Below are 15,919 nucleotides of genomic sequence, written 5' to 3' on the forward strand. Positions count from 1 at the left end.
TCTATAATTATGAATGAATATTGATACATAATATTGTCATACAATGCCTTATAAAAACACGTGAAGCACCCAGAACACACAGTGGGATGTCAATGAAATAGGTGTGACGTGAAGTCACTTAACAGGTATGCACCCATTTTTACGTAATTTGAAGATTGTATCAGTGCTGTAACTGACACCAGGTTAAGAAAAACACATGATACATAGGCATGGGATCAAAAATATGTCCAACCATGCCAGTTTGGCATGGTCTGATGTATAAGGTATTTGATTCCATAGCTATGTGTGACATGTTTTCCTTAACCTTACGTCCATACAACTTACAAATTATGTGAATGTAACGTTGAACACGTAACGCCATAGGCGTGTAAGTAAATGATTAGGCTTGTATTTCTCTGTGACAGATAGAGCGTCCACCAGAATGCAATAGAGTTGATGGTGTTTCTACATCTACAACTACATGGATACTCTGCAAATCACATTTAAGTGCCTAGTAGAGGGTTCATCGAACCACCTTCACAATTCTTTATTATTCCAATCTCGTATAGCGCGCGGAAAGAACGAACCCCTATATGTTTCCGTGCGAGCTCTGATTTCTCTTATTTTATCGCGGTGATAGTTTCTCCCTATGTAGGTCGGTGTCCACAAAATATTTTCGCATACGAAGGGAAAGTTGGTGACTGTAATTCCTTGAGAAGATTCCGTCGCAACGAAAAACGCCTTTCCTTTAATGATGTCCAACCCAAATCCTGTACCAGTTCAGTGACACTCTCTCCCATGTTTCGCGATAATACAAAACGTGCTGCCCTTCTTTGAACTTTTTCGATGTACTCCATCAGTCATATCTGGTAATGATCCCACACGGCGCAGCAGTATTTTAAATAGGACGGACAAGCATAGTGTAGGCCAGGGCTTCCCAACGTGTGGTCCGCGGACCCCTTAGGGGTCCGCCGGCTCTTTCTAGGGGGTCCGCGGCCACCCTTCACCAAATCGCGTAAAATGATGAGTAAAATTATTGAATAAAAATGTGAAAATCAAATTCATCACTTTTTTTTCGTGTGAAAAAAACGTGTACTTTTACTTCAGGTCGCATTCCCAAGCAGCCTTTGCGGTACCTAAGTGAGAGCGCATACGCAGTTTAGTGCCGGAGAATGCGTCTTCTCTGATCGACTGTTTCGCAACAATACGGGGGTCGTTTGTGCGCCGGCTCACGGCGGTAGATGCGCTGAAACCTTTTACGCATGCGCGGAGCGCACTTTGTCGACCAATCACAGCACTCGCTGGCACGTATGCGGCCCCAGGCATCATTAAATGTTAAACTTGCTTTGTCAGTGCACTACCGATTTCATAAGTCGATTTTTGACCTTCAAGTTGTTTTCATTCACCTCTAAACCAAAGGCTATTGATACTTCGTGGGGTAGGGGGGGGGGGGGGGAACGGGTGGTCATTGGGAACAGACTAGGGGTCCGCCATGGATTTTCGACTGAAGAAGGGGAAGGGGTCCACCAGTTGAAAAGGTTGGGAAGCCCTGGTGTAGGCTGTCTCCTTAGTAGATCTGTTATCTTTTCTAAGTGTCCTGCCAATAAAACGCAGTCTTTGGTTAGCTTTCCCCGCAATATTTCCTATGTGTTCCTTCCAATTTAAGTTGTTCGTAATTGTAATTCCTAGGCATTTAGTTGAATTTACGGCCTTTAGATTTGACTGATTTATCCCGTAATGGAAGTTTAACGAGTTCCTTTTAGCACTCATGTGGGTGATCTCGCACTTTTCGTTATTTAGGGTAAACTGTCAATTTTCGCGGCTTTCAGATATCTTTTCTAAATCGTTTTGAAATTTGCTTTGATCTTCTGATGACTTTATTAGTCGATAAACGACCGCGTATCTGCAAACGACCTAAGACTGCTGCTCAGATTGTCCCCCAAATCGTTAATATATAGGAACAGCAAAGGACCGATAACACTATATTGGTGAACGCCAGAAATCACTTCTGTTTTACTCGATGACTTTCCGTCAATTACTACGAACTGTGAACTCTCTGACAGGAAATCAAAAATCCAGTGACGTAACTGAGATGATATTCCATAAGCACGCAATTTCACTACAAGCCGCTTGTGTGGTACAGTGTCAAAAGCCTTCCGGAAGTGTTGTTACCAGCCCTGGTACGTTATATCAAGGGCGTGAACGGCATATAAGGGGCGCAAACAGCGTCAGACATTGAGCGGGTGAAGGACACGGCGATGCCTCGTGTTGGCGAGAGACAGGTTTATCAGCACCTGCCAGTTTGAAAGTGACCTAATTGTTCGTCTCCATTTGGATGGCCGGTTGAATCGTGCAGTATTCAGATTTGTGGGCCATTGGGGTGTGGCAGTGGCTCTGTAATCGACTGTGGGGAATATGAGGGCACACAAAATGGTCGTCAAGGTTCCTGTTGACTACTTCTGACCACCACGGAGGGTCGCCGCATTGTGCTCCAAGCACATCGTAACCCCTCCACATCTGCGCCTGCCATCTGAGAACATGTAATGGACTCCCTGAACATTCTGTGTGGTTCCACTCCACTGGTCGGAGTCTAGCAGCAACGGGACTAGGGAATTACTGTTCCAAACATAGGCTGCCGTTAATATCATAAAACAAACGGCTGTGTTTGAAGTGGTGCCGTGACCCGGGAAGATTGTACGGCTGATGAATAGCGACACATTGCTTTCAGCGACGAATCGTGGTTTTGCACTATCCCAAATGACCATCATCAGCGGGTATGGTACCATTATTCCGTGTTTTGGAGAGGTACAGCGATGTTACTCCTGCCGTCTTTGCGTGGGGAGCCATCAGTTATGGCTTCCGGTCACGGCTCGTAGCGACTGACGGAACTAAAATGTTCAAATGTGTGTGAATTCTTAAGGCACCAAACTGCTCAGGTCATCGGTCCCTAAGCCTACACACTACTAAACCTCACTTAAACTATCTTACGCTAAGGACAACACACACATCCATGCCCGAGGGAGGACTCGAACCTCCGACGGGGCGCCGCCCGGACCGTGTCAAGATGCCTAAGACCGTGCGGCTACCCCGCGCGGCCTCACGGAACTCCGACGGCACAACGGTACGTTACGCACATCCTCATGTGGTACCTCTGATGCGGAAGTTTAACAGTGACATTTTTCAGCAGCACAATACTCCTCTACACGTGATGCTGAGACACACCCATGGACAGCAAAATCCCCTCGGACTCCGCTCCATTCCCAGTATCCAGCATATCAAGAACCAGTTACAACTGTCGTTGGCTAATTTGCTTCGGGAGAGGATACTGTGGCTTTTTAATTCCATTCCTAACTGAATCAGTAAATGCTTTCAGGCCCTAGGGGCGGAACGTCATGCTGATAAGAGGACTCATATTGCGAAACTGTTTATCAATTAGTTCAATTTTGTAATCATTGAAACATCATTGCATATACTCTTAACCCGTGAAGCTTCATTTCACTTCCTCCCTCCCGTCTGGTTACTTCATTTCTTTGCCTTAATCCATCATTAACACTCAGTAATTTTGACCAGTACCCTACCAACAATCGAAATACTTAAAAACTAATCACGAAGTTCAAGTAAGTGATACAGTAATATAAACTGATCCTGAACATACTTGTGCGTCTGTATGCGGAGAATCAGAGCTGGTTGCGTCCTTACAGCTTCATTCAGCTAAAAACTATTTAACTGTTTGCACTTTCGTTCAGTAACAGTTGGCGATTCATTGTTATCTAAAACTCGAAATATTAACTTTTAACTGCATTCGTTTTACTTACGGAACTGGAGTTGGTGTATACGCGTTTCACAATGGCATCCTCTAAAGTTAAGTAAAGCTCCTTTTTTTTTGTTTTGGCTCGGGAACCTCTTAGGATAGGTTGAGCCAATTTACAAGAAAAATTTATTTTCTTTATCACAAAGATTGGCACTTTGTCTTTGCGAAATGTGTATTGCGCTGTATGTGTACGTGTTGGCCTTAGCTGCGCACAAAAATTTGTGGTAAGGTCTTATGGGACCAAACTACTTAGGTCATCGGTCCCTAGGCTTACACACTACTTAATCTACCTTAAACTAACTTACACTAAGGACGACACACACACCCATGCCAGAGGGAGGACTCGAACCTCCGACGGGGGGAGCCACCCGCATCTTGACAAGACGCCGCAGACTGCGCGACTACCCCGCGCGGCAGCTGCGCACAGTAAATGAAGGACAGATGTTGGACCTGCTTGAAGAATTAGAAATCCTACAGTCTTCTTTCTTTTTATATTTTTTGAGGTAGATTCGTTCCTACTTTGCTTTTGATTTTAGGTTACGAACGAGTAGTATAACGTGTTTAAATTTTCAACAAAGATTCAGTAAAAAATCTTCAGTGACAGGTAGTTATTTATGGAATAGACTGCCAGACAGAAAACTGCAGAGGGGTGCAGAAAGATGTGCACACCTTTTGATAGTCAATCTTAATGGAAAAAATGGCATACCGTCACAATTCTTGCGCGGGGGATAAGGTTATTATATGTAGTCAAAGAAACTCTGTTAGCAGCCAAACAACGTCGATTTCGCTGAACTGATAACCGAAGTACGTTTCGCAGTGTTGCCGGTGTGATAGCTTCACAGGACACCTCGATAGTTTTCGTACCTCGTTCAGTGTAGCTGGCTGCTGTTGATAAATTTCATTTTTCAAGGTCCCACGTAGGTAGAAATCAAGGGGTTGTAAGGTCTGGAGAACGTGATGCGTAACCAACAGCTTCTCTTCTCATATCCATCGTCAAGGTAGATTTTCATCCAAGTAGGTCTCACATCTCTGTGGTAGTGAGGCGGAGCGCCATCTTGTTGTAGGTAAAATCTTTAATTTCCAAACACCTCTCGGATGGCAGGTAAGATCGACGTTTGCAGCATATGAAGATACATCTCACTAGTTACGGTATCTTTAAAGAAGAATCGGTCAATGGCGCGATGACAGACTGCGCCACACATTAACACCCGGAAGATTAACATGTTCGTCCACGCGAATGAGAGGCTTTTCAGGAGCCCAGTACACGGAGTTGTGGCATTTTACAGTACCGTTCAGTTTGAACTGCGCCTCGACAGACCAGATAACCAACCCTACAAACCGCTAATCCACGCGAAGCACGCCGTCAAACCATTCGCAGTATTCCATTCTTCGATCCGGATGGTCCTCGTTCATAGCTTGCAGCGATCTTGAAAGGTACACTTTCCACGTTTCAGCCTTCAGAATTCGTCGTACGTTTGATCGGCTTACTCCCGCTTTCATGTGCACCCTGCTTCACAGAATTCTGAGGCGAACTAGTAAACTCTTGCAACGTCTCAGCGCTGGAAGCTAGATTTGTTGATATTTTGGTCGACCAGACCTTTCCTTATGCACGTCCTGAACATTACCGCCAGATTCAGATTTATCTTGTATACGTTATATTGCTGTACGTGTTGGTGGCTGAGTTACGTACACATTATGCCATTCGCGTTGTATTTCCATCATGTTTTCGTGATTTCTCTACCGCTTCAGAAACGGCCATGCGTTGCTCTGACAATCTTACTTGGTTCAAATGGCTCTGAGCACTATGGGACTTAACAGCTATGGTCATCAGTCCCCTAGAACTTAGAACTACTTAAACCTAACTAACCTAAGGACAGCACACAACACCCAGCCATCACGAGGCAGAGAAAATCCCTGACCCCGCCTGGAATCGAACCCGGGAACCCGGGCGTGGGAAGCGAGAACGCTACCGCACGACCACGAGATGCGGGCTGACAATCTTACTTCATTCATTGTTTAACTGTCATCTGCTGGAAAACACGCGCCAAGATCTGCTAAAAAAATAATGGACTATGGTACCGCTTAAAACTGCAATGACATGTCATTTTGTTCCAAAGATATTAACTATCAAAGAGTGTCTACATTTTTCTGGACCCCTCTGAATTTAAATTATTACTTTGTTCTAGAAATTCACTTACCAATATACCACGGAAATAATACTCTGAAATCCAACGATCTTTCTAATCTGTATGTGATGACCAGTAGCTGATACAATATAGCAAGTGGCTTTGTAGGCTACTGAAACGCTCTACAGCAGCAGGCCAGTACGCCGTACCGTTGATGCGAATGTAAACACATCGCATCGCTCACGAGGGCTGTATGTACTACTTGACCCTGACATTATTTCACTTGACCTTCCGTGGCCGTTATCGGAAACAATCCGTGACGATACAGTAAACAAGTACAGAGGTGAGTAACAAGGGAAACTCCCCATCACATTCAGTGGTAAGAGGGCCCAGTCGAACATCTCGTCAAAAACTGAGCACAGATCAAGCATGAAAACAGGAAGAAGGTGTACTGAACTGCGAAAAAAAAGCAAAATAGAAACAGAGAACGGTTCAAGCACAAGAAGTGCAACATAGAGCAGCATCAAAGTGCAACGGCGTCGTGGTCAAGTAGTAACGGTATTTGACTGTAAAGTGGGCGAGGTTAAAAGCTTCTTCGTCCCAATATTTTTTTTCGCTGCTCGCTGTATTCAAATGTGTGTCTGTTGCGGGGTAACATCCGTTACCAACAGCGAGGTGACTAGCGTTCCTACCTCTGTATCACGGAGTCCCGGGTTCGATTCCCGGCCTGTTTGGGGATTTTCTATGCCCGGGGACTGGGTGTTTGTGTTGTCCTCATCATTTCACCATAATCATCAGTCGTCATAGTGTCTAGATTGGACCGTGTAAAAAATTGGACTGTGTAAAAACTGAGACTCTGTGCGGACCCTGATGACCGCGCAGTTGAGCGAGGTGTAAGGGACCTATAATGGAAGTTGATTCTGCACAGCTACTCTCAAAAAATGGTTGAAATGGCTCTGAGCACTATGGGACTTAACATCTGAGGTCATCAGTCTCATAGAACTTAGAACTAATTAAACCTAACTAACCTAAGGACATCACATACATCCATGCCCGAGGCAGGATTCGAACCTGCGACCGTAGCGGTCGCGCTTTCCGCACTGAAGCCACAGCGGCCGTCTAGCTACTCTGTTAACTGCCGAAAGGAAGTGGCTTTCGAATGGGAACCGCAAACATTTGATGACAAGGCCACTGGTCAACCGAATGCTCCACTGGAAAACACGTCTGGAGTGTCTCACACGGCATTAGCGACATATGATAGGAATCTCTTATAGACACACCTAACACTTGCGCCTGGTGAGCGAGTGAGATATGCCTCCTTGCCCGATTTAGGTGTTAGTGTGAATGTGAGTGTGATTACTGCCAAATGAAACGATGAAAACATAATATTTTGTCACATAATCTGCAAAAAATTGAACGCAGACAATAACACAGTTTTCCGTGTGCTCCGTCAAAACATATTTTTAACGTTTTGGACGCTTGGACCCTTGAATTCCTTTGTTGTAACGCACGTTTATTTGTTGTTTTCACCTCCGTGAGACGTCTGTTGGGTATCTCGTCTGCTTTCACTATTCGTCACATTTACTTGGTGTATACTTACCACTCATATTCTATAACCAATGTGTAGTACGACAACTGCCAAGACAACAGAAAGAGAACAAACATTTCGATGACCGGACGGACAGTTCATAATTTTGAGGAAAAATAAATTAAAAAGTCACAGAGGAGTTTAGAACTCGCGTCAGCCTGGTAGCTGTTCAATACTGTGTTCACTTAATCACAACACCAGAGCTCTTGACTTGCGCTCGATGTTGCAGTTGTTGACCTTGAACCGTTCGCTGTTTCTATTTTGCTTTTTTTTCATACACCAGTACACTTTCTTCGTGTTTTTATGCTTGATCTGTCTGCATTTTTACGGGCTATCCTCCGTCCCATATTACCACTACATCTGAAAGAAACGCATTGCACTGTAAATGATTTCAAGACATGTGCATATACTACCGAGTTTTTCATTGCGTCCTCGTGAAATATCAAGTTAAAAAGTCACGATAAGCCGACTCCCAGGGGCAATAATATTGAAGTCGACAAATATATGCTGGGTGGTAGAGGAGGACACTCTACAGCGTAAAGTTAGCATGTGAGTTCGGCAGAGCCAACGGTACAAGAGCAAGATCCGTTTTACCGTATGAGGGAGACAATTTAGCTCGACGTTTTAACTATTTTTAACGTTTCTAGTGTTGTAATTTTGTGAAGCTTTTTTAATTACGTGAATGTTCCTAAGACTGGCTTGTTCCTCTCGAACCTCATCAACTGAAATGTGGTTTTATAACTCTAAACTTGTAAACTGTGCCAGATATCACTGACATTGCATTAAACGCCTTTTACACAATCAACTCTCTTGTCCCCATTGACTGCCCAGGACAAGTGAATCTACAGCAGCGCCCCTGGCGTTTTACGTCTCTACTAAATCTCGTCTGTTTCGAGTGGTCACTTCCGTTTACAGTGGCCGGAGTGGCCGAGCGGTTAAAGGCTCTACAGTCTGGAACCGCACAACCGCTACGGTCGAAGGTTCGAATCCTGCCTCGGGCATGGGTGTGTGTGATGTCCTTAGGTTAGTTAGGTTTAAGTAGTTCTAAGTTCTAGGGGACTTATGACCACAGCAGTTGAGTCCCATAGTGCTCAGAGCCATTTGAACCATTTGAACTTTCGTTTACACGTCAGTGCTAAAATTTCGGGTGGTGTGAGAGCTGTCTGCTGTGCGGTGAAAGTGATGTTATAAGGGACTATCTTTTTTATGAAAAAATCTAAATATAGTAACAAAATATAGGAATTGTTGTTGTTGTTGTTGTGGTCTTCAGTCCTGAGACTGGTTTGATGCAGCTCTCCATGCTACTCTATCCTGTGCAAGCTTCTTCATCTCCCAGTACCTACTGCAACCCACATCCTTCTGAATCTGCTTAGTGTACTCATCTCTTGGTCTCCCTCTACGATTTTTACCCTCCACGCTGCCCTCCAATACCAAATTGGTGATCCCTTGATGCCTCAGAACATGTCCTATCAACCGATCCCTTCTTCCAGTCAAGTTGTGCCACAAACTTCTCTTCTCCCCAATTCTATTCAATACCCCCTCATTAGTTATGTGATCTACCCATCTAACCTTCAGCATTCTTCTGTAGCACCACATTTCAAAAGCTTCTATTCTCGTCTTGTCCAACCTATTTATCGTCCATGTTTCACTTCCATACATGGCTACACTGCATACAAATACTTTCAGAAATGCAATGATAATAGAGTTTATTGAGTTTATTTTTTTAATGACCAATACTAAATTCATAGTTAAAGTTCTTGTCAAAGGAGATTCTTTCCATTCCTGAGAAAACAAGAAATTCGAAAAGTGTCATCCAAATAGTTCAGAACATAAACATTTATTTGCTCAAAAAAACATATATTGCAATCACGTCAATCAATATCCAGGACACATTAAATAGCGCCATTTTAGTTTATCTTTTCTTTTATCTTGTCTTATGGCTAAAGTACCTAATAACGTCGAAACCAATATTTCTCATTAAATAAATCTGACTCTTTGAATATTGAAATGATTTTCATTAAAACATGGTTGTCTATTTACGTTCTTATTTGGGCATGATGTAGGATTTTTGTTTGTAAAACAAAGATACCTTTTTGCTTTCATATAGTTCCTCTCCCTTGTTGGAGAACACTAGTAGGAAAAATACCGAGACCTCGTACAATCTTCTCCATGTGTCACACTAAAACAAAGCGAACAACACAATAAAGATTAAGATAACACGAAAGTACAACTTTCGCTTTTATCACAGGAGTGCGCTCGGCCAGAATAGGTTAACTTCCGCCGTAGTACCTCCTTCCTTCGCGTTCGCAATTTGTAACATATTCAGAAACTTACAGCTCCCGCTCGGCATTGTCTATAGATAACTGACGTCATAGAAATAACTGTGTCGTGATTGGTTTCTGATTTACACGCAGGCACGAAAAGCACGCATACGTGAAGTACTCGAGTCTGACCAGAAAGTCGCTCGCGCTTTACGGGCTTTAAGATAAAACCGACGTCCCTGTGTGATGTTAAGAAGAATTTCGCTGGCAGATGGTAAAATTGTTGTTTTGTTGACGCTGTATGAATAAAACAACAATTTTACCAGCTGTCTGCAGAATTCTTCTTGACATCATGCAGCAGGAACGAAGTACAATCTTTATTGCCCAAAAGCTGAATGCTATCGCCAACGACCGAAGGCCAAGACCTTGCCTGCTGAGCGCGTCGGCCGTGGCTGGCCAAATACTGGCGAGAGACGTGCCCAGAATAAGGGCGTTAAGAAAGCAGTCTGCTTCCAGCTTTTCAGCATTGCGTACGTCTGTTTATCACATTAACCGGAGCACGCTACACATCTTTAGCGTTTTACCGCTGTAAATTCCCAACAATCTGGGATTCAGTTTCGCAAGAAACTTGGCGCACGGCACCGTCAACACTACACACGCAACTGGGCGTGTAAATTTAATGATATTTTGTAAGGTATCAGCAACTGTACACGTAAAATCCCAGACTCTATTACTGCGAACCGCACTTGGACTCGAAATCAAACCCAGGCGCTGTGTGCAGGCAGTGCTCAATGCTCGCGTCTCACGTCCCAACTGGCAACACTTCTCTCCTGTATTTCAGACTGAAACTAAGTCGATTCATGAGACAAGGTGGTCATGGACTGTGCGGCTGGTGCCGGCGGAGGTTCGAGTCCTCCCTCGGGCATGGGTGTGTGTGTGTTTGTCCTTATGATAATTTAGGTTAAGTAGTTTGTAAGCTTAGGGGCTGATGACCTTAGCAGTTAAGTCCCGTAAGATTTCACACACATTTGAACATGAGACAACGTGGATAATAAACTCTGTAAGAATTTTGTTCGCCAAAAGCAAGAGTCCAGTTTTGGCAAACAGTTGTATGTTAAGGAAGTTTCATAACTAGACACATTTCTCTGTTGATTTAAATATTAGGGCGCACGTAAGTTCGTAGCGTTTTTCTTCTGCATGCTGGTATTTCAGCTGCTCTTGGTTTATTTATCGATTGCCTTTTTTATTTGTAGTTGCTATTTGAGTTTACTTATTGTCATTTTGTCACTAGGAGATAGTGAGTGGAGCAGTGGACGTTAGAAAATGAAATGCCAAGTAGAGAAATGGGAACATACGCGACGTATTCGCTTTTTTGAGTTCTATAGTGGAATGGCAGTAACGAAGGCAGCAAGAAATACAGTATTTGCACCGTGCATGGGGATAATGTCATTGGACAGAGCACAGCAAGAAAAAGGTTTTCTTGTTTTAAGGAGGATCGTTTTGACATTAGTGACTCTCCTCATTCGGAAGACCCTCTGGCTTGATGAAGATCGTTTAAACACATTATTATTTTCATTATTATTATTATCCTATCAGAAACATACATAGATTCACAGTTAAATATCATATAATCTTTGACAAAAATTTAGCCACTTACAGTCCATTTTCTGTCGCTTGATGGAGATCTTCCGACGTACAGGAGACTGACACAGTCGATACTGAAGCATGTGCTGGACAGTCTGGACTTCTTCACAATCGCACCTAATATTGTTTTTGTACCATAGCACCATCTTTCCAGATTAAACCTTGATCCACCCACTCCTGATCACTACCTGTTCAAAGATACAGGCGTTCCACTCCTAGTCACGTCCTAGAGGCAGAGTTTCAGAAACTCTTTTCCAACTAGAGGGAAGGGAAGTATTACCCCTCCAAAGTTGTATCCTGGCATTTTCTGCAGTGGTAGTAAGTGCCTTTGATGGAAACTCTTCATTGACTTCAATCGCTGCGAATGCGGTTTATGCCCATACAAGAGATCCGTTTGTTCGTGTTCCACCGTCTTTCGTTCCTTCTTTGCCGCAATTTCTCTTCGAATGGGAGGTGGTGCTATTCCTGCGAGGTGATAAATCCATTCGACAGGAATGGATTTCAAACAACCTGCTATAATTCTACAGGTCTCGTTGGGAGCTACATCTACCTACTAGCATTGTTTAAACACGTTAATCCGCAATGATCGACGTTAGTGTACTTGAGAACTGGCAGGTGTGATGAACTGTGATCATTCCACCGTAGACGGCATTTGCATGCAGTGGGAAAGATTCGAAAATTGGGTGTATGGGTACCGCATGCTCTAAGCCAAAATAACAAAAATCTGCTTGTGGCCATGTATGTATCTCTGCTTGCTCGTCATCAACAGGCTCGTGAGCAACACCCACGATTCCTATCGTGTATCATGACTAATGACAAGAATTGGTGTCTTTATGCTAACATAACGAAAAGAAAGTAGTGCATGAGCCCATACAATGCAGCAAGTCCCCGCACAAAAGATAACGTTATGCATTTGACGGAACAGCGACAGTGTGGTGTACTACGAATTGCTTCCCCTAGGTACAGGGTGTTTCAAAAATGACCGGTATATTTGAAACGGCAATAAAAACTAAACGAGCAGCGATAGAAATACACCGTTTGTTGCAATATGCTTGGGACAACAGTACATTTTCAGGCGGACAAACTTTCGAAATTACAGTAGTTACAATTTTCAACAACAGATGGCGCTGCAAGTGATGTGAAAGATATAGAAGACAACGCAGTCTGTGGGTGCGCCATTCTGTACATCGTCTTTCTGGTGTAAGCGTGTGCTGTTCACAACGTGCAAGTGTGCTGTAGACAACATGGTTTATTCCTTAGAACAGAGGATTTTTCTGGTGTTGGAATTCCACCGCCTAGAACACAGTGTTGTTGCAACAAGACGAAGTTTTCAACGGAGGTTTAATGTAACCAAAGGACCGAAAAGCGATACAATAAAGGATCTGTTTGACAAATTTCAACGGACTGGGAACGTGACGGATGAACGTGCTGGAAAGGTAGGGCGACCGCGTACGGCAACCACAGAGGGCAACGCGCAGCTAGTGCAGCAGGTGATCCAACAGCGGCCTCGGGGTTCCGTTCGCCGTGTTGCAGCTGCGGTCCAAATGACGCCAACGTCCACGTATCGTCTCATGCGCCAGAGTTTACACCTCTATCCATACAAAATTCAAACGCGGCAACCCCTCAGCGCCGCTACCATTGCTGCACGAGAGACATTCGCTAACGATATAGTGCACAGGATTGATGACGGCGATATGCATGTGGGCAGCATTTGGTTTACTGACGAAGCTTATTTTTACCTGGACGGCTTCGTCAATAAACAGAACTGGCGCATATGGGGAACCGAAAAGCCCCATGTTGCAGTCCCATCGTCCCTGCATCCTAAAAAAGTACTGGTCTGGGCCGCCATTTCTTCCAAAGAAATCATTGGCCCATTTTTCAGATCCGAAACGATTACTGCATCACGCTATCTGGACATTCTTCGTGAATTTGTGGCGGTACAAACTGCCTTAGACGACACTGCGAACACCTCGTGGTTTATGCAAGATGGTGCCCGGCCACATCGCACGGCCGACGTCTTTAATTTCCTGAATGAATATTTCGATGATCGTGTGATTGCTTTGGGCTATCCGAAACATACAGGAGGCGGCGTGGATTGGCCTCCCTATTCGCCAGACATGAACCCCTGTGACTTCTTTCTGTGGGGACACTTGAAAGACCAGGTGTACCGCCAGAATCCAGAAACAATTGAACAGCTGAAGCAGTACATGTACATCTCATCTGCATGTGAAGCCATTCCGCCAGACACGTTGTCAAAGGTTTCGGGTAATTTCATTCAGAGACTACGCCATATTATTGCTACGCATGGTGGATATGTGGAAAATATCGTACTATAGAGTTTCCCAGGCCGCAGCGCCATCTGTTGTTGACAATTGTAACTACTGTAATTTCGAAAGTTTGTCTGCCTGAAAATGTACTGTTGTCCCAAGGATATTGCAACAAACGGTGTATTTCTATCGCTGCTCGTTTAGTTTTTATTGCCGTTTCAAATATACCGGTCATTTTTGAAACACCCTGTATAAGCATAAATGCTGACATTTACTGTTGACAAATGAGACGTCTAACAGAGGCAGTCCAAGAACAACGACCAGAAAGACTGCGTGAAGTGAGGCTACTCCACGATAATGCCAGCCAGCATTCTGATAGACCGACAAAAAACGCTATATAGGAGTTAACTTGAGAAGTAATTCCACATCCATCTCATTCACCTCACATTGCGCCGTCAGATTTTCTACCTTTCCCTCTCTCTATGGTAAAGTCTTCAAGCAACTCCCTTTCCTGAGGAAAATGTGTTCCAAACATGGCTGACGAGTTCTTCACTCCAAATCTACGGGAGTTCTACAATTGCGGAATCGAAAACTTACCACAACGTTGGCAGAGACTGTTGTAAATGGTGAAGGAGACTATATTACTGATGATTGAGGTCTCTGTTATGTGTATCTTTCGTGTTTATGAAACTTATGGATGACGCTACGAACGTATGCACCAACCCAATATTACTTCAGTAGACAATTTCTAGGAAGGATAATATCCTCTCGAGCTTTCAACAGCGTCAAGTGGTTTAAAATCTTGGAGTTTCTGGCTAAGTGCTGCTTGGTCATTGTCAGATGGTTACTGTCGTGAGACTGCTGCTGCCGTCGCACTTGTCAGTGGCCGAGGAGCACTTGGCCAAAATCTCATGGATCATAAACCACTTGACGAAGTTGTAAGGCAGAGAGAATTTTATCATTACATACAGGGTGTTTCCGTAAGAGTGTACAGAAATTTAACAGGACATAAAGGAAGCTACACAGAACAATTTGAGGCACGGAAGCTGGGGTCGGAAAAGCCAGCTTAAGAAGAGAATAGGAACAAAATTACCTTACTTGCACTTTTTTGCTTACATTAGTTACAGTTGACTGCAAATATCGTCACTGACACAGTGAACATGCCATCTCTACCGTATCTTACAAAATGTTTGAAACTGACGTCTCATTGCAAGCATGCCATCGGCGAACGAGATTCTGACGCACCCTGACAAATATCCCTGTTGTTTTTCGAATCACGTCACAGGCAGCTACAATTCTGGCAACTAAATCCACCTGTGTGTCCACTAGGGTCTTATACGCAAGTGACTTGTGATATCCCCGTATGAGATAATCAAGGGGGATTCAGATCAGGTGACCTCGGAAGTCATGGAATAGGACCTCCCCTTCCAATCCAGCGAACAGGGTATACAGCTCTGAGGTGGTTCCTAACATCCTCACTGAAGTGAGGCGGTGCACCATCATGCTGCACCCACACCCTCTAACGAATAGCCAAGGGTACGTTCTCCAACGACTCGCGTAGAACTCTTTGCTCGGCCCTCAAGTACAGATGCCAATCAGACGGCCAGGTAGAGGATATGGCCCAATTAAATTGTCGCCTACAATGCCGGCCCAGACATTCGCAGCAAAACATACTTGATGGTGTGACTCTACTACAGCGCGAGGGCTTTCGTCATCCCACACATGGCTGTTCCTGCTGTTCGAAACAGCATCATGACAAAATGAGGCCTCGTCAGCAAACAGCACGATTTGGAGGAAAAATGGCGATCAATCTATTGTTGGAGCAACCACTGGCAAAATGCGACCCATGGTGCAAAGTCAGTCACAAGCATTGAATGGACTAGTTGTGGGTGGTATGTGTGTAATCGTTGTTGGTATAGTACTCGCCACAGGCTAGTATGTCCAGCGCCAATTTCACGGGCAACACGAGGAGTACTTGCAGTGGGGTCCGCTGCAACACGTTCCAATACCCCTCTTCAAAATCAGGTGTACGAATGGTCCTCATGTTGACAGATCTTTCGTTTCTTCTTTCCAATGAACCAGTCTCCCGCATTCGTCGATCGAGAGACGGATGATGCCTGTTAGGAAATCTTTCCCTCTACAGCCTTTCAGCAGCGAGAGCATTGCAACGTACTTCCACACAGACAAGGTACACGTCAATGAGTTCTGCGAAACTGTACCGGTACTGCTCAACCGTATTGTAC

The sequence above is a fragment of the Schistocerca cancellata genome, chromosome 1, assembly GCF_023864275.1.
Source record: "Schistocerca cancellata isolate TAMUIC-IGC-003103 chromosome 1, iqSchCanc2.1, whole genome shotgun sequence".
Taxonomy (NCBI): domain Eukaryota; kingdom Metazoa; phylum Arthropoda; class Insecta; order Orthoptera; family Acrididae; genus Schistocerca; species Schistocerca cancellata.